The sequence below is a fragment of the Arachis stenosperma genome, chromosome 2 (assembly GCF_014773155.1).
Source record: "Arachis stenosperma cultivar V10309 chromosome 2, arast.V10309.gnm1.PFL2, whole genome shotgun sequence".
In the NCBI taxonomy this organism is placed as follows: domain Eukaryota; kingdom Viridiplantae; phylum Streptophyta; class Magnoliopsida; order Fabales; family Fabaceae; genus Arachis; species Arachis stenosperma.
In genome coordinates, this window is record NC_080378.1 from 97,404,433 (window position 1) to 97,430,788 (window position 26,356).

Consider the following 26,356-nt stretch of genomic DNA (forward strand, 5'->3'; position numbering starts at 1 on the left):
TTAGTATATTTTTATTAGTTTTTAGTTAAAATTCACTTTTCTGGACTTTACTATGAGTTTGTGTGTTTTTCTGTGATTTCAGGTATTTTCTGGCTGAAATTGAGGGACCAGAGCAAAAATCTGATTCAGAGACTGAAAAGGACTGCAGATGCTGTTGGATTCTGACCTCCCTGCACTCGAAGTGGATTTTCTGGAGCTACAGAAGCCCAATTGGCGCTCTCTCAACGGCGTTGGAAAGTAGACATCCTGGGCTTTCCAGAAATATATGATAGTCCATACTTTGCCCAAGATTTGATGGCCCAAACCGGCGTTCAAAGTCACCCTCAAAATTCCCAGCGTTAAACGCCGGAACTAGCACCAAAGTGGGAGTTAAACGCCCAAACTGGCACAAAAGCTGGCGTTTAACTCCAAGAAGAGTCTCTACACGAAAATGCTTCAATGCTCAGCCCAAGCACACACCAAGTGGGCCCGGAAGTGGATTTTTATGTCATTTACTCATCTTTGTAATTCTTAAGCTACTAGTTCCCTATAAATAGGACCTTTTGCTATTGTATTTGATGTCTTGGAATCTTGGTAGCTATCTTTAGTCTTATGCTATCTTAGATCATGAGGCTGGCCTCACGGCCATGCCTAGACCTTGTTCTTATGTATTTTCAACGGTGGAGTTTCTACACATCATAGATTAAGGTGTGGAGCTCTGCTGTACCTCGAGTATTAATGCAATTACTATTGTTCTTCTATTCAATTCAGCTTGTTCTTATTCCAAGATATTCATTCGCACTCAAGAACTTGATGAATGTGATGATTATGTGACGCTCATCATCATTCTCACTTATGAACGCATGATTGACAACCACTGTCGTTCTACAAGCAACAAGGCTCTAATGTTTATCTCTTGGATTCCTGATACACGATGCATGGTTGATCGCCTGACAACCGAGCGCTCGCCTGACAACCGAGCCAGCCATTCCGTGAGATCAGAGTCTTCGTGGTATAGGCTAGAACTGATGGCGGCATTCAAGAGAATCCGGAAGGTCTAAACCTTGTCTGTGGTATTCTGAGTAGGATTCAATGATTGAATGACTGTGACGTGCTTCAAACTCACGATTGTGGGGCGTTAGTGACAGACGCAAAAGAATCACTGGATTCTATTCCGACATGATCGAGAACCGACAGCTGGATAGCCGTGCCGTGACAGGGTGCGTTGAACATTTCCACTGAGAGGATGGGAGGTAGCCACTGACAACGGTGAAACCCTTGCATAATGCTTGCCATGGAAAGGAGTAAGAAGGATTGGATGAAGACAGTAGGAAAGCAGAGAGACGGAAGGGACAAAGCATCTCCATTCGCTTATCTGAAATTCTCACCAATGGAATACATAAGTATCTCTATCTTTATCTTTATGTTTTATTCATATATCATCCATAACCATTTGAGTCTGCCTGACTGAGATTTACAAGGTGACCATAGCTTGCTTCATACCAACAATCTCCGTGGGATCGACCCTTACTCGCGTAAGGTTTATTACTTGGACGATCCAGTGCACTTGCTGGTTAGTTGTGCGAAGTTGTGTTTATGCCATGGTATTGAGCACCAAGTCCTTGGGGCCATTACTAGGGATTATATGAGTTGTGAAAAGTAGTGATCACAATTTCGCATACCAAGTTTTTGGCGCCGTTGCCGGGGATTGTTTCGAGTATGGACAACTGACGGTTCATCTTGTTGCTTAGATTAGGTATTTTTCAGAGTTCTTAAGAATGAATTCTAGTGTTTCAAGGTGATTTTCTTATCATCACCAAAGCTGATTGATTCTCATCAATTTAGCTCTTGAATGCAATGTACTGCTGAAGCTTGGCTATTCATGTCTAATTCCTTTAGACTGAAGCTTTAGACTAACATTGCATGATTCCTGGAATTCTCATTAAGAATTTTGATACCTTTATTTTCTTCTTCCACTTAATTTTCGAAAAATCCAAAAAAAAATTTTACAAAATCATAAAAAAACCAAAAATATTTTATGTTTCTTGTTTGAGTCTAGTGTCTTATTTTAAGTTTGGTGTCTTGCATGCATTGTTTATTTGATCTTGGTTCTATTTTCAAGTCAATAGTACAGGGAACTGAAGATTCAGAACATGCAGCAGAGGAATTACACAGAAAAAGCTGGGCGTTCAAAACGCCCAGTGAAGAAGGACAGACTGGCGTTTAAACGCCAGCCAGGGTGCCTGGTTGGGCGTTTAACGCCCAAAAAGGTAGAGCATTGGGCGTTAAACGCCAGAATGTGCACCATTCTGGGCGTTTAACGCCAGGATGGCACAAGAGGGAAGATTCTGTTTTTAATTCAATTTTTTTTCAAGTTTTCAAAGTTTTTCAAAATCAAATCTTTTTCAAATCATATCTTTTCAATCAAATGTTTTCAAAATCAATTTCTTTCCTTTTTCAAAGATACTTGCTAACAATTAATGATTTGATTGAACATTTCAAGTATGTTGCCTTTTCTGTTGAGAAAGGTTTAATGTTTGAATCATATCTTTTCTTGTTAGGCAAGTCATTAATTTTTTTAAAAAATCAAATCTTTTTAAATTATTTTTCAAATCATATCTTCTCAATCACATCTTTTTAAAACCATAACTTTTAAATCACATCTTTTTCAAAAAAAAAAGTTTTCAATCATATCTTCTTCAAAATCTTTTTCAAAATGTTTTCAAAATCTTTTACTTAATTTTCGAAAATTTCTTCCTCTCTTCTCACATCCTTCTATTTATGGAGTACCACTCCTCCTCAATGCACAATTCGAACTCTATCTCACTAAGTTCGAATTCTTCTACCTCTTCCTTCTATTTTTTCTGTTCCTCTGACACCTCAAGGAATCTCTATACTGTGACATAGAGGATTCCACATTTTCTTGTTCTCTTCTCTTTTATATGAGCAGGAACAAAGACAAAGGCATTCTTGTTGAGGCTGACCCTGAACCTGAAAGGACCTTGAAGTGAAAGCTAAGAGAAGCTAAGGCACAACTCTCTGTAGAGGACCTAACAGAAATCTTCAAAGAAGAAGAACCCATGGCAGCCGAAAACAACAACAATGCTAACAACGCAAGGAAGGTGCTGGGTGACTTTACTACACCTACTCCCGACTTCTATGGGAGAAGCATCTCTATCCCTGCCATTGGAGCAAACAACTTTGAGCTTAAGCCTCAATTAGTTTCTCTAATGCAACAGAATTGCAAGTTCCATGGACTTCCATTGGAAGATCCTCATCAGTTTTTAGCTGAATTCTTGCAAATCTGTGACACTGTCAAGACAAATGGGGTTGACCCTGAGGTCTACAGACTTATGCTATTCCCTTTTGCTGTAAGAGACAGAGCTAGAATATGGTTGGACTTACAACCTAAAGAAAGCCTGAACTCTTGGGAAAAGCTAGTCAATGCCTTCTTGGCAAGTTCTTTCCACCTCAAAAATTGAGTAAGCTTAGAGTGGAAGTCCAAACCTTCAGACAGAAGGAAGGAGAATCCCTCTATGAAGCTTGGGAAAGATACAAACAATTGATCAGAAAATGTCCCTCTGACATGCTTTCTGAATGGAGCATCATAGGTATTTTCTATGATGGACTCTCTGAACTATCCAAGATGTCTTTAGACAGCTCTGCTGGAGGATCTCTTCATCTGAAGAAGACGCCTACAGAAGCTCAAGAACTAATTGAAATGGTTGCAAATAACCAATTCATGTACACTTCTGAAAGGAATCCTGTGAACAATGGGACAAATCAGAAGAAAGGAGTTCTTGAGATTGATACTCTGAATGCCATACTGGCTCAGAACAAGATATTGACTCAGCAAGTCAATTTGATTTCTCAAAGTCTGTCTGGAATGCAAAAAGCACCAGACAGTACTAAGGACGCTTCATCTGAAGAAGAAGCTTATGATCCTGAGAACCCTTTAATGGAAGAGGTGAATTACATGGGAGAACCCTATGGAAACACCTATAATTCTTCATGGAGAAATCATCCAAATTTCTCATGGAAGGATCAAGAGAGACCTCAACAAGGTTTCAATAACAATAATGGTGGAAGAAACAGGTTTAGCAATGGCAAGCCTTTTCCATCATCTTCTCAGCAACAGACAGAGAATTCTAAACAGAGCCACTCTGACTTAGCAACCATGGTCTCTGATCTAAGCAAAACCACTCAGAGTTTCATGACTGAAACAAGGTCCTCCATTAGGAATTTGGAGGCACAAGTGGGACAGCTGAGTAAGAAAGTTACTGAACTCCCTCCTAGTACTCTTCTAAGCAATACAGAAGAAAATCCAAAAGGAGAGTGCAAGGCCATCAACATGGCCGAATTTGGAGAGGGGGAAGAGGCAATAAACGCCACTGAAGAAGACCTCAATGGACGTCCACTGGCCTCCAATGAGTTCCCTAATGAGGAACCATGGGAACCTGAGGCTCACATTGAGGCCATAGAGATTCCATTGGACTTACTTCTGCCATTCATGAGCTCTGATGAGTATTCTTCCTCTGAAGAGGACGAGTATGTCACTGAAAAGCAAGTTGCTAAATACCTTGGAGCAATCATGAAGCTAAATGACAAGTTATTTGGTAATGAGACTTGGGAGAACGAACCTCCTTTGCTCACCAAAGAACTGGATGACTTGTCTAGGCAGAGATTACCTCCAAAGAGACAAGATCCTGGGAAGTTTTCAATACCTTGTACCATAGGCAACATGACCTTCAAGAAGGCTCTGTGTGACCTAGGGTCAAGTGTAAACCTCATGCCTCTCTCTGTAATGGAGAAGCTAGGGATCTTTGAGGTACAGCTGCAAGAATCTCACTAGAGATGGCAGACAATTCAAGAAAACAAGCTTATGGACTTGTAGAGGATGTTTTGGTGAAGATTGAAGACCATTACATCCCTGCTGATTTCATAGTCCTAGAGACTGGGAAGTGCATGGATGAATCCATCATCCTTGGCAGACCCTTCCTAGCCACAGCAAAGGCTGTGATTGATGTTGATAGAGGTGAACTGATCATTCAAGTGAATGAGGAATCCTTTGTGTTTAAGGCTCAAGGATATCCCTCTGTCACCATGGAGAGGAAGCATGAAGAGATTCTCTCAAAACAGAGTCAAACAGAGCCCCCTCAGTCAAACTCTAAGTTTGGTGTTGGGAGGCCACAACCAAACTCTAAGTTTGGTGTTGAACCCCCACATTCAAACTCTAAGTTTGGTGTTGGGAGGTTCCAACATTGCTCTGAGAATCTGTGAGGCTCCATGAGAGCCCTCTGTCAAGCTACTGACATTAAAGAAGCGCTTGTTGGGAGGCAACCCAATGTTATATTTTATCCATTTTCCTTTGTTATTTTATGTTTTCTGTAGGGTGGTGATCATGAGAAGTCACAACATCAATTGAAAAAGCAAAAACAGAAAGAAAAACAGAAAGAAAAACAGCACACCCTGGAGGAGAACTTGCTGGCGTTTAAACGCCAGTGAGGCTAGCAGATGGGCGTTTAACGCCCAGTCTGGCACCATTCTGGGCGTTTAACGCCAGAAAGGGGCACCAGACTGCCGTTAAACGCCAGAAAAGGGCAAGAACTTGGCGTTAAACGCCAGAAATGGGCACCAGCCCAGCGTTTAACGCCAGAATTGGCACATAGTGCATTTTCGCACAATACTTGGTGCAGGGTTGAATTTTCCTTGACACCTCAGGATCTGTGGACCCCACAGGATCCCCACCTACCCCACTACCCTCTCTCTTCTTCTTCACCCATTCACCAATCACCTCTACCACTCTTCCCCAAAAAAAAACCCTCACCTATCAAATCCCACTATCCTCTTCACCACTCACATCCATCCTTCATAAAACCTCACCTACCTCACCATTCAAATTCAAACCACTTTCCCTCCCAAACCCACCCATAATGGCCGAACCCTACCCTTCTCTTCACCCCTATATAAACCCATCTTCACTCCTTCATTTTCACACACCCTAAACACTACTTCTTCCCCTTTTGGCCGAACCACAAAGCCATCTCCCTCTCCTCCATTTCTTCTTCTTCTACTCTCTTCTTTCTTCTTTTGCTCGAGGACGAGCAAACCTTTTAAGTTTGGTGTGGTAAAAGCATTGCTTTTTGTTTTTCCATAACCATTTATGGCATCCAAGGCCGGAGAAACCTCTAGAAAGAGGAAAGGGAAGGCAAAAGCTTCCACCTCCGAGTCATGAGAGATGGAGAGATTCATCTCAAGGGTGCATCAAGACCACTTCTATGAAGTTGTGGCCTTGAAGAAGGTGATCCCCGAGGTCCCTTTCAAACTCAAAAAGAGTGAATATCTGAAGATCCGACATGAGATTCGAAGAAGAGGTTGGGAAGTTCTTACCAACCCCATTCAACAAGTCAGAATCTTAATGGTTCAAGAGTTCTATGCCAATGCATGGATCACCAAGAACCATGATCAAAGTGTGAACCCGGACCCAAAGAATTGGCTTACAATGGTTCGGGGGAAATACTTAGATTTTAGTCCGGAAAATGTAAGGTTGGCATTCAACTTGCCCATGATGCAAGGAGATGAACATCCTTACACTAGAAGGGTCAACTTTGATCAAAGGTTGGACCAAGTCCTCATAGACATTTGTGAAGAGGGCGCCCAATGGAAGAGAGATTCAAGAGGGAAGCCGGTTCAATTGAGAAGGCATGACCTCAAGCCCGTAGCTAGAGGATGGTTGGAGTTTATCCAACGCTCAATCATTCCCACTAGCAACCGGTCCGAAGTTACTCTAGACCAGGCCATCATGATTCATAGCATCATGATTGGAGAGGAAGTGGAAGTTCATGAGGTTATAGGCCAGGAACTCTATAAGGTGGCGGACAAGTCCTCTACCTTGGCAAGGTTAGCCTTTCCTCATCTCATTTGTCACCTCTGTTATTCAGTTGGAGTTGACATAGAAGGAGACATCCTCATTGATGAGGACAAGCCCATCACTAAGAAAAGGATGGAGCAAACAAGAGATCCCACTCATCATGAAATTCCTGAGATACCTCAAGGGATGCACTTTCCTCCACAAGACTATTGGGAGCAAATCAACACCTCCCTAGGAGAATTGAGTTCTAACATGGGACAACTAAGGGTGGAGCACCAAGAACATTCCATCCTCCTCCATGAAATTAGAGAAGATCAAAGAATCATGAGAGAGGAGCAACAAAGACAAGGAAGAGACATTGAGGAGCTCAAGCACTCCATAAGACCTTCAAGAGGAAGAACAAGCCGCCATCACTGAGGTGGACCCGTTCTTTAATTTCCTTGTTCTTTATTTTCTTGTTTTTTGAATTTTCATGCTTATGTTTATCCATGTTTGTGTCTTATGATCATCAGTGTCTTAGTGTCTATGCCTTAAAGTTATGAATGTCCTATGAATCCATCACCTTTCTTAAATTAAAAATGTTCTTAATTGAAAAAGAGAAGAATTGCATGAATTTTGAACTTTATAACAGATTAATTATTTTGATGTGGTGGCAACACTTTTGTTTTCTGAATGTATGCTTGAACAGTGCATATGTCTTTTGAATTTGTGGTTCATGAATGTTAAAATTGTTGGCTCTTGAAAGAATGATGAAAAAGGAGACATGTTACTGAGGATCTGAAAAATCATAAAAATGATTCTTGAAGAAAGAAAAAGCAGTGAATACAAAAAAAAAAAGAGGAAGAAGCGAAAAAAAAAAGAAAAAAAAACGAAAAAAGGAGAAAGAGAAAAAGAAAGAAAAAGAAAGAAACAAAGTTGTGATCCAAGGCAAAAAAAAAAGAGTGTGCTTAAGAACCCTGGACACCTCTAATTGGGGACTCTAGCAAAGCTAAGTCACAATCTGAAAAGGTTCACCCAATTATGTGTCTGTGGCATGTATGTATCCGGTGGTAATACTGGAAGACAGAGTGCTTTGGGCCACGGCCAAGACTCATAAAGTAGCTGTGTTCAAGAATCATCATACTTAACTAGGAGAATCAATAACACTATCTGGATTCTGAGTTCCTAAAGAAGCCAATCATTCTGAATTTCAAAGGATAAAGTGAGATGCCAAAACTGTTCAGAGGCAAAAAGCTAAAAGCCCCGCTCATCTAATTAATATTGATCTTCATAGATGTTTTTGGAGTTCATTGCATATTCTCTTCTTTTTATCTTATTTGATTTTCAGTTGCTTGGGGACAAGCAACAATTTAAGTTTGGTGTTGTGATGAGCGGATAATTTGTACGCTTTTTGGCATTGTTTTTAGTATGATTTTAGTATATTTAGTTGAGTTTTTAGTATATTTTTATTAGTTTTAGTTAAAATTCACTTTTCTGGACTTTACTATGATTTGTGTGTTTTTCTGTGATTTCAGGTATTTTCTGGCTGAAATTGAGGGACCTGAGCAAAAATCTGATTCAGAGACTGAAAAGGACTGCAGATGCTGTTGGATTCTGACCTCCCTGCACTCGAAGTGGATTTTCTGGAGCTACAGAAGCCCAATTGGCGCTCTCTCAACGGCGTTGGAAAGTAGACATCCTGGGCTTTCCAGAAATATATGATAGTCCATACTTTGCCCAAGATTTGATGGCCCAAACCGGCGTTCAAAGTCACCCTCAAAATTCCCAGCGTTAAACGCCGGAACTAGCACCAAAGTGGGAGTTAAACGCCCAAACTGGCACAAAAGCTGGCGTTTAACTCCAAGAAGAGTCTCTACACGAAAATGCTTCAATGCTCAGCCCAAGCACACACCAAGTGGGCCCGGAAGTAGATTTTTATGTCATTTACTCATCTTTGTAATTCTTAAGCTACTAGTTCCCTATAAATAGGACCTTTTGCTATTGTATTTGATGTCTTGGAATCTTGGTAGCTATCTTTAGTCTTATGCTTTCTTAGATCATGAGGCTGGCCTCACGGCCATGCCTAGACCTTGTTCTTATGTATTTTCAACGGTGGAGTTTCTACACACCATAGATTAAGGTGTGGAGCTCTACTGTACCTCGAGTATTAATGCAATTACTATTGTTCTTCTATTCAATTCAGCTTGTTCTTATTCCAAGATATTCATTCGCACTCAAGAACTTGATGAATGTGATGATTATGTGACGCTCATCATCATTCTCACTTATGAACGCGTGATTGACAACCACTGTCGTTCTACAAGCAACAAGGCTCTAATGTTTATCTCTTGGATTCCTGATACACGATGCATGGTTGATCGCCTGACAACCGAGCGCTCGCCTGACAACCGAGCCAGCCATTCCGTGAGATCAGAGTCTTCGTGGTATAGGCTAGAACTGATGGCGGCATTCAAGAGAATCCGGAAGGTCTAAACCTTATCTGTGGTATTCTGAGTAAGATTCAATGATTGAATGACTGTGACGTGCTTCAAACTCGCGATTGTGGGGCGTTAGTGACAGACGCAAAAGAATCACTGGATTCTATTCCGACATGATCGAGAACCGACAGCTGGATAGCCGTGCCGTGACAGGGTGCGTTGAATATTTCCACTGAGAGGATGGGAGGTAGCCACTGACAACGGTGAAACCCTTGCATAATGCTTGCCATGGAAAGGAGTAAGAAGGATTGGATGAAGACAGTAGGAAAGCAGAGAGACGGAAGGGACAAAGCATCTCCATTCGCTTATCTGAAATTCTCACCAATGGAATACATAAGTATCTCTATCTTTATCTTTATGTTTTATTCATATATCATCCATAACCATTTGAGTCTGCCTGACTGAGATTTACAAGGTGACCATAGCTTGCTTCATACCAACAATCTCCGTGGGATCGACCCTTACTCGCGTAAGGTTTATTACTTGGACGATCCAGTGCACTTGCTGGTTAGTTGTGCGAAGTTGTGTTTATGCCATGGTATTGAGCACCAAGTCCTTGGGGCCATTACTAGGGATTATTTGAGTTGTGAAAAGTAGTGATTACAATTTCGCATACCAGTTCTCAATCAGGTTGGAATAGAATCTCGTGATTCTTTTGCGTCTGTCACTAACGCCTAGCCTTCAGGAGTTTGAAACTCGTCACAGTCATTCAATCCCGGAATCCTACTCGGAATACCACAGACAAGGTTAGACTTTCCGGATTCCCATGAATGCCGCCATCAATTCTAGCTTATACCACGAAGAATCTGATTAAGGAATCCAAGAGATATGCGCGCGGTCTAAGGTAGAACGGAAGTGGTTGTCAATCACGCGCGTTCATAGGTGAGAATGATGATGAGTGTCACGGATCATCACATTCATCAAGTTGAAGTGCAACGAATATCTTAGAACAGGAATAAATCGAATTGAATAGAAAATAATAGTAATTGCATTGAAACTTGAGGTACAGCAGAGCTCCACACCCTTAATCTATGGTGTGTAGAAACTCCACCGTTGAAAAGACATAAGTGAAAGGTCCAGGCATGGCTGAATGGCCAGCCCCCAAAACATGATCACAGGATCAAAAATACAATCCAGGATGTCTAATACAATAGTAAACTATCCTATTTATACTAGACTAGCTACTAGGGTTTACAAAAGTAAGTAATTGATGCATAAATCCACTTCCAGGGCCCATTTGGTGTATGTTTGGGCTGAGCTTGATCAATCCACGAGCTGAGGCTTCTTTTGGAGTTGAACGCCAAGTTGTAACGTGTTTTGGGCGTTCAAATCCGGTTCGTGATGTGTTTCTGGCGTTTGACTCCAGACAGCAACATAGAACTGGCGTTGAGCGCCAGTTTATGTCATCTAATCACAAATAAAGTATGAACTATTATATATTTCTGGAAAGCTCTGGATGTCTACTTTCCAACGCCGTTAAGATCACGCCATTTGGAGTTCTGTAGCTCCAGAAAATCTATTTCGAGTGTAGGGAGGTCAGATTCCAACAGCATCAGCAGTCCTTTGTCAGCCTTCTTTCAGAGTTTTGCTCAGGTCCCTCAATTTCAGCCAGAAAATACCTGAAATCACAGAAAAACACACAAACTCATAGTAAAGTCCAGAAATGTGAATTTATCATAAAAACTAATGAAAACATCCCTAAAAGTAACTAGATCATACTAAAAACTACCTAAAAACAATGCCAAAAAGCGTATAAATTATCCGCTCATCACAACACCAAACTTAAATTGTTGCTTGTCCCCAAGCAACTAAAAATAAATTAGGATAAAAAGAAGAGAATATACTATAAATTCCAAAATATCAATGAATATTAATTCTAATTAGATGAGCGGGACTTGTAGCTTTTTGCTTCTGAACAGTTTTGGCATCTCACTTTTTCCTTTGAAGTTCAGAATGATTGGCTTCTCTAGGAACTTTAGAATTTCGGATAGTGTTATTGATTCTCCTAGTTAAGTATGTTGATTCTTGAACACAGCTACTTTTATGAGTCTTGGCCGTGGCCCTAAGCATTTTGTCTTCCAGTATTACCACTGGATACATAAATGCCACAGACACATAACTGGGTGAACCTTTTCGGATTGTGACTCAGCTTTGCTAGAGTCACAGGTGTCCAGAGCTCTTAAGCACACTCTTTTTGCTTTGGATCACGACTTTAACCACTCAGTCTCAAGCTTTTCACTTGGACCTTCATGACACAAGCACATGGTTAGGGACAGCTTGATTTAGCCGCTTAGGCCTGGATTTATTTCCTTGGGACCTCCTATCCATTGATGCTCAAAGCCTTGGATCCTTTTTACCCTTGCCTTTTGGTTTTAAGGGCTATTGGCTTTTTCTGCTTGCTTTTTCTTTTTCTTTCTATATTTTTTTCGCAAGCTTTTGTTTTTCACTGCTTTTTCTTGCTTCAAGAATCAATTTCATGATTTTTCATATCATCAATAACATTTCTCTTTGTTCATCATTCTTTCAAGAGCCAATAATTTTAACATTCATAAACAACAAGATAAAAAATATGCACTGTTCAAGCATTTATTCAGAAAAATAAAAATTATTGTCACCACATCAATATAATTAAATTAAATTCAAGGATAAATTCGAAATTCATGTACTTCTTGTTCTTTTGAATTAGAAACATTTTTCTTTTTAAGAGAGGTGAAGGATTCATGGAATTTATTTATAGCTTTAAGACATAGTTACTCAACACTAATGATCATGAAGTAGAGACACAAAACATAAATAGACATGAAGCATAAAAATCGAAAAACAGAGAAATAAGAACAAGGAATGAGTCCACCTTAGTGGCATCTTCTTCTTGAAGGACCAATGATGTCCTTAAGCTCTTCTATGTCCCTTCCTTGCCTTTGTTGCTCCTCCCTCATTGCTCTTTGATCTTCTCTTATTTCATGGAGAATGATGGAGTGCTCTTGATGTTCCACCCTTAATTATTCCACATTATAACTTAAATCTTCTAAGGAAGTGTTGAGTTGTTCCCAATAGTTGTTGGGAGGAAAGTGCATCCCTTGAGGCATCTCCGAGATTTCTTGGTGATGAGCTTCCTCATGCGTCCCTTGGGCTCCATGAGTGGGTTCTCTTGTTTGCTCCATCCTTTTCTTAGTGATGGGCTTGTCCTCCTCAATGAGGATGTCTCCTTCTATGATAACTCCAGCTGAGTAACATAGATGGCAAATAAGATGAGGAAAAGCTAGCCTTGCCAAAGTAGAGGACTTATCGGCTATTTTGTAGAATTCATGGGAGATGACTTCATGAACTTCTACTTCCTCTCCAATCATGATGCTATGAATCATGATGGCCCGATCCACAATAACTTCAGATCGGTTGCTAATGGGGATGATGGAGCGTTGAATGAACTCCAACCATCCACTAGCCACAGGCTTGAGGTCCAGTCTTCTTAGTTGAACTGGCTTACCTTTGGAGTCTCTTTTCCATTGAGCTCCTTCCACACATATGTCCATAAGGACTTGGTCCAACCTTTGATTAAAGTTGACCCTTCTAATGTAGGGGCATGCATCTTCTTGCATCATGGGTAAGTTGAACGATAACCTCACATTTTCCGGACTAAAATCTAAGTATTTCCCCCGAACCATTGTAAGATAATTCTTTGAACTCGGGTTCATACTTTGATCATGGTTCCCAGTGATCCATGCATTGGCATAGAACTCTTGAACCATTAAAATTCTGACTTGTTGAATGGGGTTGGTTAGAACTTCCCAACCTCTTCTTTGGATCTCATGTCGGATCTCCGGATACTCATTTTTCTTGAGCTTGAAAGGGACCTCAGGGATCACCTTCTTCTTGGCCACAACATCATAGAAGTGATCTTAATGGGCTTTGGATATGAATCTTTCCATCTCCCATGACTCGGAGGTGGAAGCTTTTGTCTTCCCTTTCCCTTTTTTAGAGGTTTCTTCGGCCTTAGGTGCCATTAATGGTTATGGAAAAACAAAAAGCTTATGCTTTTACCACACCAAACTTAAAGTATTACTCACCCTCGAGCAAGAGAAGAAAGAAGAGAAGAAGAGGAAGAAGAAAATATGGAGGAGAAGGGGAGGTGTAGGTTTCGGCCAAGGTATAGAAGAGGGGGTTGTGTTGTGTGAAAATGAAGTAGAATGGAGGGGTATATATAGGGAGGGGGGAGATGGTAGGTTCGGCCATTTAGGGTGGGTTTGGGAGGGAAAGATTTTTGAATTTTGAAGGTAGGTGGGGTTTATGGGGAAGAGTGGATGGATGTGAGTGGTGAAGGGGGTAATTGGAAAGAGAGATTGAGGTGATTGGTGAAGGGTTTTTGGGAAAGTGTGTTATAGGATTAGGAGGTAAGGTGGGAATATGTTAGGTGGGGATCCTGTGGGGTCCACAGATCCTGAGATGATCCTGTGGGGTCCACAGATCCTGAGGTGTCAAGGATTTACATCCCTGAACCAATTAGGATGTAAAATGCCTTAGCATACCATTCTGGCGTTTAAACGCCGAAGTGATGCACGTTCTGGGCGTTCAACGCCCATGTGCAGCATGTTTCTGGCGTTGAATGCCAGTTCCATGCTTGTTACTGGCGTTCAGCGCCAGTTTTTCTCAAGGCACATTCCTGGCGTTCAAATGCCAGGATGTTGCTTGTTTCTGGCGTTCAGCGCCAGATCCATGCTCTGTTCTGGCGTTGAACGCCAGCCAGATGCACCTTACTGGCGTTTAAACGCCAATAAGTCCTTCCTCCAGGGTGTGATTTTTCTTCTGTTATTTTTTTATTCTGTTTTTAATTTTTGTATTTTTTCGTGACTCCACATGATCATGTACCTAATAAAACACAAAATAACAATAAAATAAAAAATAAAATTAGATAAATAAAAATTGGGTTGCCTGCCAACAAACGCTCTTTTAATGTCACTAGCTTGACAGTGGGCTCTCATGGAGCTTTAGAGAAGTTCAGAGCATGATGAAGGTTTCCCAACACCAAACTTAGAGTTTGAATATGGGGTCTTCTCAACACCAAACTTAGAGTTTGGTTGTGGCCTCCCAACACCAAACTTAAAGTTTGATTGTGGGGGCTCTTTTTGACTCTGTACTGAGAGAAGCTCTGCATGCTTACTCTCTTTTGTTACAGAGGGATGGCCGTGTGCCTTAAACACAAGGTAGTCCCCATTCAATTGAAGGACTAATTCTCCTCTGTTAACATCTATTACAGCACCTGCTGTGGCTAGGAAAGGTCTTCCAAGGATGATGCATTCATCCTCTTCCTTCCTAGTGTCTAGGATTATGAAATCAGCAGGGATGTAAAGGCCTTCAACCTTTACTAATATGTCCTCTATTAATCCATAAGCTTGTCTTACTGACTTGTCTGCCAATTGTAATGAGAATAAGGCAGGCTGTACCTCAATGATCCCTAGTTTCTCCATTACAGAGAGTGGCATAAGATTTATGCCTGACCCCAGGTCACACAGAGCTTTTTTAAAGGTCATGGTGCCTATGGTTGATAAACCCCAATTTGACGGTTTATCTTATATTGAATTTAGAGTATTTTGTAGACCTTTTCTCACATTTACCCAATGAATTAGCATGGTTTTGTATATTCTCCTTTAATTGTGCTTAAGAGTGAAAACATGCTTTTTAGGTCTTAAAATAAATAAATTTAATTCACCTTGATTCCATTAGATGCCTTAATATGTTTGTTAAGTGATTTAAGGTTTAGGAGGCAAAGATTGGATCAAGGGAATGAAGAAAGAAAGCATGAAAAGTTGGAGAACTCATGAAGAAATGAAAGAACCGGAAAGCTGTCAAGCCGACCTCTTTGCACTTAAATGACCATAACTTGAGCTACAGAGGTCCAAATGATGCAGTTGCAGTTGAGTTGGAAAGCTAACATCCGGGGCTTCGAAATGATATAAGATTTGTCATATTTGCATCGCGCATAGGGGCGCGCACGCGCACGGTACCCGGACGCGCCGATGGTGGCACATGACCCACTTAATGCAACACGTGGCCAGCGATTTTAGAAGCCTTGTGGGCCCAATCCAACTCATTTCTGATGCTATTTAAGCCAAGGATTGAAGGGGGAATTAACATACTTTACATACTTTTGATCATTAGTCATAGTTTTAGTTTAGAATAGTTTTAGAGAGAGAAGCTCTCACTTCTCTCTAGAATTAGGATTAGGTTTAGGTTAATCTCTCTTCTTAGATCTAGGTTTAATTCATGATTTAATTCACTTCTCCTTTATCAAGTTTTAATCTTCTCCTCTTCCTCTCTCTAGTTATGTACTTTAATAATTGTAATTCTTCATTTTGTTTTGGATATATTGTTGTTCTTTTGTTTTCTTTCAATAATGCAATTTGAGGTAATTCATGATAATTGTGATTTCCTTGATTGTTGTTGTTAATTCATTTCAATAATTGTTGTTAGATTTCATTCTTGTTGTTGATTTACTATGCTTTACTTTCGTGCCTTCCAAGTGTTTGATGAAATGCTTGGTTGGATTTTAGTGTAGGTTTTGTTCCTCTTGGCCTAGGTAGAGTAATTAGTGACTCTTGAGTTATCTAATTCCCTTGTTGATTGATAATTAGAAGTTGCTAATTAATTTGAATGCCTCTAAAGCTAGTCTTTCCTTTAGGAGTTGATTAGGACTTGAGGAATCAAATTGATTTATCCACTTGACTTTCCTCCATGGTTAGAGGTTGACTAGGTGGGAGCAATGGACAATTTGTGATCACAATCGAGGAGGATAACTAGGATAGGACTTCTAGTTCTCATATCTTGCCAAGAGCTTCGTTAGTTGTTAGTTTACTTTCTTGCCATTTATCTTTCATGCTTCTTATCAAAACCCCAAAAATAACTCACAACCAATAACAAGACACTTTATTACAATTCCTAGGGAGAACGACCCGAGGTCCAATACTTCGGTTTATAAATTTAGGGGTTTGTTTTAGTGACAAACAACTTTTTGTATGAAAGGATTATTGATTGGTTTAGAAACTATACTTGCAACGAGAATTCATTTGTGAAATTCTAAACCGTCAAAAATCCAATCATCAATGGTACAGGGTATTAAGAATTTCCCAGGATCTTGTTTCTTTTGAGGTAGAGTTTGCTGAACCCATGTATCTAGTTCACTAATGAGCAAGGGAGGTTCACCTTCCCAAGTCTCATTACCAAACAAGTTGGCATTCAGCTTCATGATAGCTCCTAGATATTGAGCAACTTGCTCTCCGGTCATATCTTCATCCTCTTCTGAGGAAGAATAGTCTTCAGAGCTCATGAATGGCAGAAGGAGATTTAGTGGAATCTCTATGGTCTCTATATGAGCCTCAGATTCCTTTAGGTCCTCAATAGGGAACTCCTTCTTGCTTGAGAGATGTCCCAGGAGGTCTTCCTCACTAGGATTTTCGTCCTTCTCCTCCCTTGTGCATTCGGCTATATTGATTACATCAATGGCCTTGCACTCTCCCTTTGGATTCTCTTCTGTATTGCTTGGGAGAATACTGGGAAGAGTTTCAGTGATTTTCTTACTCAGCTGGCCCAGTTGTGCCTCCAAATTTCTAATGGAGGATCTTGTTTCACTCATGAAACTTGAAGTGGCCTTAGACAGATCAGAGACTATGTTTGATAAGTTAGAGGGGCTCTGTTCAGAATTCTCTGTCTGTTGCTGAGAAGATGATGGAAAAGGCTTGTTATTGCTTAGCCTGTTTCTTCCACCATTATTAAAGCCTTGTTGAGGCTTTTGTTGATCCTTCCATGAGAAATTTGGATGATTTCTCCATGATGAATTATAGGTGTTTCCATAAGGTTCACCCATGTAATTAACCTCTGCCATTGCAGGGTTCTCAGGATCATAAGCTTCTTCAGAAGCTGCCTCTTTAGTACTGTTAGATGCATTTTGTCATCCATTCAGACTTTGAGAAATCATGTTGACTTGCTGGGTCAACACTTTGTTCTGAGCCAATATGGCATTCAGAGCATCAATTTCAAGAGCTCCCTTTCTCTGAGGCGTCCCATTATTCACGGAATTTCTCTCAGAAGTGTACATGAATTGGTTATTTGCAACCATGTCAATAAGTTCTTGAGCTTCTGCAGGCGTTTTCTTTAGGTGAATGGATCCACCTGCAGAATGGTCCAATGACATCTTAAAAAACTCAGATAGACCATAATAGAATATATCTAGTATGGTCCATTCTGAAAACATGTTAGAAGGATACTTTTTGGTCATCTGCTTGTATCTTTCCCAAGCTTCATAGAGGAATTCACCATCTTTTTGCTTGAAGGTCTAAACATCCACTCTAAGCTTGTTCAGCTTTTGAGGAGGAAAGAATTTATCCAAGAAGGCAGTGACTAGCTTATCCCAAGAGTCCAGGCTATCTTTAGGTTGTGAGTCCAACCATGTTCTAGCTCTGTCTCTTACAGCAAAGGGAAAAAGCATGAGCCTGTAGACTTCAGGATCTACTCCATTCGTCTTTACAATCTCACAAATCTGCAAGAACTCAGTTAAAAACTGGTAAGGATCTTCAGATGGAAGTCCATAAAACTTGCAGTTCTGTTGCATTAGAGCAACTAATTGAGGTTTCAGCTCAAAATTGTTTGCTCCAATGGCCAGAATGGAGATGCTTCTTTCATCAAATTTGGAAGTTGGTTTAGTGAAATCACCAAGCATCCTCGTTGCATTATTGTTGTTGGGTTCGGCTGTCATCTCCTTTTCTTGTTCGAAAATTTCAGAAAAGTTGTCTCTGGATTGTTGTAATTTAGCTTCTCTTAATTTCCTCTTCAAAGTCCTTTCAGGTTCAGGATCAGCTTCAACAAGAATGCCTTTTTCCTTGTTCCTGCTCATATAGGGAAGAAGAGAACAAGAAAAGAAAGAGGAATCCTCTATGCCACAGTATAGAGATTCCTTTATGTTAGTAGAAGAAGAAAGGGAATAGGAGTGAAGAAGAATGAATAGATAAGGGCAGTGATTTGAGATGAAGAGAGGTGAAGAGAAGTGTTAGTAAATAAATAAATAAATAGAAGAATGGGAAAGGGAAGAAATTTCGAAAATAAATTTGAAAAGAAGTTAAATGATTTTTGAAAATAAAAGATAAGATATAATTAAAATTAAAATAATTAATTAATTAAAAAGAATTTTTGAAAAAGGGATGAGATATTTTCAAAAATTAAAGAAGGAAAAGTAGTTAGGTGGTTTTGAAAAAGATAAGAAACAAACAAAAAGTCAAATAGTTAGTTGAAAAAGATATTAAAATCAAATTTGAAAAGATAAGAAGATAAGAAGTTAGATAAGATATTTTGAAATTTAATTTTTTTGAAAAAGATAAAATTTTGAAAAAGATATGATAAAAAGATAAGATAAGAAGATATGATAAAAAGATAGTATTGAAAAAGATTTAATAATTTTTTTTAAATTAAAATTAATTACTTAGCTAACAAAAAACTAAAAGATATGATTCTAGAATTTAAAGATTGAACCTTTCTTAACAAGAAAGTAACAAACTTCAAATTTTTGAATCAATCACATTAATTGTTAGTGTAATTTTCGAAAATTTGAAATAAAATTAAGAAAAGGATTTTTGGAAAATAATTTTCAAAATTTTTGAAAAAAATAAAATAAAATAATGAAAAAGATATGATTTTTGAAAAAGATTTTGAAAAGATAAGATTTTTAAAATTGAAAATTTGACTTGACTTACAAGAAATAACTAATTTTAAAAAAATTTTGACTAAGTCAACTCAAATTTTCGAAATTTTGAAGAGAAATAAGGAAAATATATTTTTTTATTTTTTTGAATTTTTGATGATGAGAGAGAAAAACATAAAAATGACTCACAACATGAAAATTATGAATCAAAACTCATGATGCATGCAAGAACACTATGAATGTCAAGATGAGCACCAAGAACACTTTGAAGATCATGATGAACATCAAGAACATAATTTTGAAAAATTTTTGATGCAAAGAAAACATGCAAGACACCAAACTTAGAAATCTTTAATGCATGGACTCTAACAAACGAAAAATGCATATGAAAAACAACAAACAACACAAAACAAGAAAACATCAAGATCAAATAAGAAGACTTGTCAAGAATAACTTGAAGATCATGAAGAACACCATGAATGCATGAATTTTCGAAAAATGCAAGAAAAATTTTTAAAGCATGCAATTGACACCAAACTTAAAAGTTGACTCAAGACTCAAACAAGAAACACCAAATATTTTTTATTTTTATGATTTTATGATTTTTTTTCGAAAAACATTATTAGAAAAACGAAAAGGAAAAGAAAAATTTTGAAAAAAAATTTTTGAAAAGAAAATAAAAAGAAAATTACCTAATCTGAGAAACAAGATGAACCGTCAGTTGTCCATACTCGAACAATCCCCTGCAACGGCGCCAAAAACTTGGTGGGCGAAATTGTGATCATCAACAATGGCTCCAATAGTTTGGTAGCTCTCACACGTGAATTACACTAAGTCACAACTCCGCACAACTGACCAGCAAGTGCACTGGGTCGTCCAAGTAATACCTTACGTGAGTAAGGGTCGATCCCACGGAGATTGTTGGTATGAAGCAAGCTACGATCATCTTGTAAATCTCATTCAGGCGGATAATAATTGGTTATGGGAAATATAAAGAGATACTTGCTTAAATAATAAAGGATAGAAATACTTATGTAAATTAATGGTGGGAATTTCAGATAAGCGTATGGAGATGCTTGTCCCTGTTGAATCTCTGCTTCCCTACTGCTTTATTCCAATCCTTCTTACTCCTTTCCATGGCAAGCTATATGTAGGGCATCACCATTGTCAATGGCTACATCCCATCCTCTTAGTGAAAATGGTCTAAATGCTCTGTCACAGCACGGCTAATCATCTGTCGGTTCTCAATCAGGTTGGAATAGAATCCCGTGATTCTTTTGCGTCTGTCACTAACGCCTAGCCTTCAGGAGTTTGAAGCTCGTCACAGTCATTCAATCCCGGAATCCTACTCGGAATACCACAGACAAGGTTAGACTTTCCGGATTCCCATGAATGCCGGCATCAATTCTAGCTTATACCACGAAGATTCTGATTAAGGAATCCAAGAGATATGCGTTCGGTCTAAGGTAGAACGGAAGTGGTTGTCAGTCACGCGCGTTCATAGTTGAGAATGATGATGAGTGTCACGGATCATCACATTCATCAAGTTGAAGTGCAACAAATATCTTAGAACAGGAATAAATCGAATTGAATAGAAAATAATAGTAATTGTATTGAAACTTGAGGTACAGCAGAGCTCCACACCCTTAATCTATGGTGTGTAGAAACTCCACCGTTGAAAATACATAAGTGAAAGGTCCAGGCATGGCCGAATGGCCAGCCCCCAAAACGTGATCACATGATCAAAAATACAATCCAGGATGTCTAATACAATAGTAAACTATCCTATTTATACTAGACTAGCTACTAGGGTTTACAGAAGTAAGTAATTGATGCATAAATCCACTTCCAGGGCCCACTTGGTGTATGTTTGGGCTGAGCTTGATCTATCCATGAGCTGAGGCTTCTTTTGGAGTTGAACGCCAAGTTGTAACGTGTTTTGGGCGTTCAACTCCGGTTGGTGACGTGTTTCTGGCGTTTGAATCCAGACAACAACATGGAACTGGCGTTGAGCGCCAGTTTACATCGTCTAATCACGAATAAAGTATGGACTATTATATATTACTGGAAAGCTCTGGATGTCTACTTTTTAACGCTGTTGAGAGCGCGCCATTTGGAGTTCTGTAGCTCCCGAAAATCTATCTTGAGTGTAGGGAGGTCAGATTCCAACAGCATCAGCAGTCCTTTGTCAGCTTTCTTTCAGAGTTTTGCTGAGGTCCCTCAATTTCAGCCAGAAAATACCTGAAATCACAGAAAAACACACAAACTCATAGTAAAGTCCAAAAATGTAAATTTAGCATAAAAACTAATAAAAACATCCCCAAAAGTAACTAGATCATACTAAAAACTACCTAAAAACAATGCCAAAAAGCGTATAAATTATCCGCTCATCAGTCGCCCTCCTCGTGCACATGCATTCATCAATATATTGTATGTCATCACTGTTGGGTGTAATCCCATTTTCCCGAATTCGGAAATGACATCTCTTGCTTCCATGTATCGACCTTGTTTAGCAAAACCATCAACAAGAATGTTGAACGTAACACGTGTTCCTTCAATTTTGTCGAGCATCATCAACTTCCATATTTTCATCAAAGTTTGGGTGTCGCCGGCATGCCTAAATGAATCTAGTAAAGCAGTGTAGGTTTCTATGGAAGGTTTGATTTCTTCCATTTGCATGCTTTCATATGCAGCATAAGCTTTCTCATGCCAGCCACTAATTGAATATGCATGTATCAGAGCTGTATAAGAATGTGAAGTGGGTTGTATGCCAACTTTCTTCATCTTCAAGAATGCATTGGAGGCCATGTCACACATCTTTTTCTGCTTCTCGTATGCGCTAATTACACAAGTATATGATTTCACATTTGGCTTCAAGCCAACATCCTGCATTTCTTCCAGAAGCTTTTCCACAAACTTCGGCTACATTCTTCTGCTGTATGCATGCATTAGAATGTCGAAAGTAGCCTCAGTCGGCCTTAATCCCTTTAGATTTCATTTCAACAAAAAGACTTTCAGCTTCTTCTACATGATTGGATTTACAATATGCATCCATCAGAGTGTCATACACAATTGCATTTGGAGAGATCCCCTTCTTCTCCATTTCGATTTGGATGATGAGAGCTTCATTCACTAGACCCTCAACACAAAATGTCTTTATTAATGCACCTAAAACTTCTTCAGACCATTAGACCCCTTTTCTGTTCATTTTCTCAAAAAACTGCCATGCATCTTTCGCACTATGGCCAAGTGTTCTCATAAGGACAATCATAATAGAGCACGCAACATGATCTGGTCGAATATTTTCAGTTTCCATTACACCGTACACCTTCCAAGCATCTTCATACCTAAAAAGAGTCAGATTATCTTAGTTCTTGTGCAATAAGGTCATAAAGTTTCGATAAAGTTTATCGTTGTTTATAGGCTACTTCATAACAAACTAACGAAATGAACCTAAGAGGCTAAAACAGAATAGTCCTGCAGGTTAAAGGACTTCAACGTGCCATAAATGGAAAATGGAATTAGAATGAAGATACTTAGCCCTCACTGGAATAACCAACATCTTGCTTAATCATCAACAAGGTAATGATCAAACAAAGAAAAAAAGATTCATAAATTTTATTTCGAGCAATTTCAAGAACCCATATTAAAATACAGAAACATTTAAAAAAATAAAAAATAAAAACTATAAGAAAACAATATATTTTGCCAGAATTACAGCTCAAAGATGCTGCATTAAGTCATTTCTAATGTAATACATACTAACAATATTGATCATTATGCTTCAAAAGGTGAAATATCAGCAACAAAACCTTATCCCACTGAGTGGAGGCGGCTACAAGGATTAAATGTCACCACATTGCTGTCATGTCATATATGTGTCTACCCCATCCATACTCAAAACAAGAAGCATCTAATTTTCAATATAAGCAAGAATAACAAGTATTTTATTTGCATCTTTTTTACATACACTAATCTTCTTGAACGACAAACAAATTACATTAAAAAAAGGTCAAGAATTATGCACCTGCCACCATCCAGAAGGCCTGAAATTGCAGCATTATAAACATGAACATCTTTGAACTCCGTTGTGGATGGCAAGTTCCTGAACAAAGCCATCAACTTATCACCCATCCTCGCCCGCCCAAATGCCGGGAACAACACAGTACACGAGCACGGTGTAACAAGCGAAGGCTCCTGAGACCTCATCCACTGAAAGAAGTACAAGCAACATAATATAAGCTTCTCCTCCTAGTGCACGAAATTGTGATCTCTACTTTTCACAACTCAAACAATCCCCGGTAATGGCTCCAAAAACTTGGTGCTCAATACCATGGTCTAAACATAATTTCACAACTTTGCACAACTAACCAGCAAGTACACTGGGTTGTCCAAGTAATAAACCTTACGCGAGTAAGGGTCGATCCCACGGAGATTGTTGGTATGAAGCAAGCTATGGTCACCTTGTAAATCTCAGTCAAGCAGATTCGAATGGTCATGAATGATATATGAATAAAGCATAAAGATAGAGATACTTATGTAATTCAATGGTGAGAATTTCAGATAAGCGTATGGAGATGCTTTGTCCCTTCCGTCTCTCTGCTTTCCTACTGTCTTCATCCAATCCTTCTTACTCCTTTCTATGGCAAGCTGTATGTTGGGCATCACCGTTGTCAGTGGCTACAGTCCCGTCCTCTCAGTGAAAATGTTCAACGTGCTCTGTCACAGTACGGCTAATCATCTGTCGGTTCTCAATTAGGTTGGAATAGAATCCAGTGATTCTTTTGCGTCTGTCACTAACGCCCAGCCTTCAGGAGTTTGAAGCTCGTCACAGTCATTCAATCATTGAATCCTACTCAAAATACCACAGACAAGGTTTAGACCTTCCGGATTCTCTTGAATGTCGCCATCAATTCTAGCTTATACCACGAAGATTCCGATTAAAGGGATCCAAGAGATATCCACTCAATCTAAGGTAGAACAGAGGTGGTTGTCAGGCACACGTTCATAGGTGAGAATGATGATGAGTGTCACGGATCATCACATTCATCAAGTTGAAGAACAAGTGATATCTTAGATCAAGAATAAGCTGAATTGAATAGAAGAACAATATTAATTGCATTAATACTCGAGGTACAGCAGAGCTCCACACCTTAATCTATGGTGTGTAGAAACTCCACCATTGAAAATACATAAGAACAAGGTCTAGGCATGGTCGTGAGGCCAGCCCCCATGATCTAAGAACTAGACGTCCAAAGATGATCCTAAGATCTAAAATGATCAAAAGATATATGAATACAGTAGTAAAAGGTCCTATATGTAGAGAACTAGTAGCCTCGGATTTACAGAAATGAGTAAATGACATAAAAATCCACTTCCGGGCCCACTTGGTATGTGCTTGGGCTGAGCATTAAAGCATTTTCGTGTAGAGACTTCTCTTGGAGTTAAACGCCAGCTTTTGTGCCAGTTTAGGCGTTTAACTCCCATTCTTGTGCCAGTTCCGGCGTTTAACGCCAGGCAGTTTTGAGCTGATTTGGAACGCCAGTTTGGGCCATCAAATCTCGGGCAAAGTATGGACTATTATATATTTCTGGAAAGCCCAGAATGTCTACTTTTTAACGCAATTGAGAGCGCACCGATTGGGCTTCTATAACTCCAGAAAATTTACTTCGAGTGCAGGGAGGTCAGAATCCAACAGCATCTGCAGTCCTTTTCAGCCTCTGAATCAGATTTTTGCTCAAGTCCCTCAATTTCAGCCAGAAAATACCTGAAATTACAGAAAAATACACAAACTCATAGTAAAGTCCAGAAAAGTGAATTTTAACTAAAAACTAAAAAAAATATAATAAAAACTAACTAAAACAAACTAAAAACATACTAAAAACAATGCCAAAAAGCGTATAAATTATCCACTCATCACCTCCTCAAGAACTTCAAGAACCTCCCAGCAATCTTCCTCACTGACCCTCCCTTCAAAGCCTTTGTCCAAAGACTCTTCAAGTGTCAAATTCTCAGGGAGGTTCCTTGCCAGATGAATAATTTCTCCAACAATGCCCTGTGGGAGTTCCTTCTTCCACTCGATTTTTTTGTCTTCACCTTCTTCTTCCTTAATACTAAATGGAACTAGGTCCAAACCCATCTCAATTTCTTCCTCTTCTTGTTCATCAGAGTCAAGGGCGGTATCCACAGCAAGGTGCCAAGAAATTCGACGGTTCTTCTGGAGGGTCAATTTTCCTTGAGTTAGAGGGTCTTGTGAAGGAACCAAAGTCCTTTCTTTGAAGAATTTATAGATTGGGTCACATGGTTGCTCTTCTTCTTATGCTTCTTTTTGTTCTTCATGTATTATTTCTATAGCCTCAACATCTTCCTCTTGCTATTGGAGATAAGGGAGGAAAATGGGGGTTGGTATAGAGATTGGTGAATCGTATGAAGAAAAAGAAGCGGAGAGGGAGAGTGAGGTTGTTGGGATATTGGAGGGTTGAATGAGAAAGGAGGGTTTGGAAAGAGAAGGAGGGTGAAGAAGGCAGGTGGTGAAGGAGCTACAAGGTGTCACTCTCAGGTTCAGAGTCAGACTTCCCATCATTCTCTTTCTCTGCGCAAACGGATTTTATTTCACTATCGAACTTTTGATGCATTTCTGAATTGTGAAAGAAATTCACGCTACCATTGATCCTTCCTATGTCATCATTCCTGCAATTTTTTGGTTGAAAAATGAACCAAGAGGGAAAGAGACAGATGGCAGAGCTGAGTTGAGAGAGGAAGCAAAGTACCGCCAGAGAAAGAAGCACTGATCACGATGGCGCTTGGAACAAACAATGTGGAGAAGAGAGACATCGCGGTGCTTGGGATGACAGCGCTGGCTGCAACCAAGAGAGAGGCCACGGCGGCGGTAAAGCACAGCGACGAGTAAAGGCCTCTGCCAAACAGAAGCAAGTTAGAACCGGACCGGTAGTTGACCCGGTCATACAACTGTGTCACTGGTTCAACCAGTGGGTCACTGATTCACCCGGTTGAACCAATCATAATTAAATAAATATGTAAAATTATAAAAATAAAATTAAAAGTTAAAATATATCTCTTCACAAACATATTAGTAAAAATCAAGTATTAGACATAACTGCTTATACAAAAAAAAAATAAATTCGTCACTAATACAAAATAATTTCTCAATTTAAATGAACAAAAGAAAACACAAGATAACACAACCGGTTTCTAATGGTGTTTGTGATGAAGACATTTTCAAATTAAAATTCTATCCCCAAAATAAAATAGAAAAATTCATCTTAGAACAATTCTCAACAACAAATTCAACTTAATGATGATTTTCAAAGAAAAAACTTTAGCAAA

The 26,356-nt window shown here is 39.3% G+C and overlaps 1 non-coding gene and 1 pseudogene across 1 annotated transcript; one reads left to right on the forward strand and one right to left on the reverse strand.

Annotated features, from left to right (window-relative positions):
- The window catches only part of LOC130963232 (pentatricopeptide repeat-containing protein At5g50280, chloroplastic-like), a 35,969-nt pseudogene extending 10,325 nt beyond the window's left edge, over positions 1-25,644 (reverse strand).
- Positions 17,568-17,671, forward strand: LOC130964127 (small nucleolar RNA R71). The gene has a single exon (XR_009080235.1). It is a non-coding gene; the product is annotated as a small nucleolar RNA R71 (small nucleolar RNA).
- Positions 25,645-26,356: the final 712 nt, after the last annotated feature.